This window comes from Pteropus alecto, unplaced genomic scaffold (genome assembly GCF_000325575.1).
Source record: "Pteropus alecto unplaced genomic scaffold, ASM32557v1 scaffold43, whole genome shotgun sequence".
NCBI lineage: Eukaryota > Metazoa > Chordata > Mammalia > Chiroptera > Pteropodidae > Pteropus > Pteropus alecto.
The window spans coordinates 751,325-752,214 of NW_006435764.1; the positions used below are offsets into that span (position 1 = coordinate 751,325).

General features: G+C 65.3%; 1 protein-coding gene across 1 annotated transcript in view; it reads left to right on the forward strand.

Annotated features, from left to right (window-relative positions):
• Positions 1 to 890, forward strand: part of BRSK2 (BR serine/threonine kinase 2) — a 43,386-nt gene that overhangs the window by 41,094 nt on the left and 1,402 nt on the right.

Below are 890 nucleotides of genomic sequence, written 5' to 3' on the forward strand. Positions count from 1 at the left end.
CCAGGACCCCCCACCACAGGCTGGGATTTCCAGACATGAGAAAAAATTAAACACCCACGACAAGCGACGGCCATGCGGCCGCGTGGGAGGGGCGTCGGCGGCAGAGGGCGCCGGAAGCAATACTCTTGTCAGCCCCCCTCTTTTGTACTTGGGACACACGCAGACGTCACGGAAACGGACGAGCCCCACGCAGTGTACCCCCATCAAATAACTGTGAGCGACTTTAGTTCCGGAACAATAAATTCCTTCAGTAAAGACATCGACGCCAGTGTCCGTCCAGGCGGGCGGGCGGGGTGGGCATGGGGACAACCCGGGACCGGCTCTTGTCCCGAACGTGTGCCCCTCTGGGCTCTGCCGGCTGTGGATGGTGCTGCCTTCTGCCCCAGCTGAAGAGGACAGACCCTCGTGCAGGGGTTGGGGGGACCCCACAGGCGCGCCCCAGCCTGAGTCACTATCACATGCGAGGCGGGGCTGGGTGGGGAGGAGAGGCCCAGGGCCCAGGGAAACGTCACCCAAGAAGGACAAGGACGCTACCCCCTGCCCGGCCACTGCCACCCTGTGGCCACCCTGAGACCTCATGGGGTCACCCCGCACCCGGGCTCTTTCCTGGAGGATGGATCCTCTTTCCAATCCTTTTTGGGAAGAGGAGGCTGGGTCGCCCCGGCCTGGCCCCGGAAGCGATGGGCCAAGGCTGGCAGGCAGCCCCCGGAGACCACACGTTGGCCTCTCACAGAGGGGGGACAGTGTCAGCTGTGTCCATCACACCCACCGGCCAGGGACGTAGACACCTCGACCACGCACCAGCCAGCCTCCCCCTCGGCTGCTACAAATGCAAAGGACGGGCCGAGCCCCAGGAGCCACCAGGCCGCCCACCCCCACGCCCCCGAGGG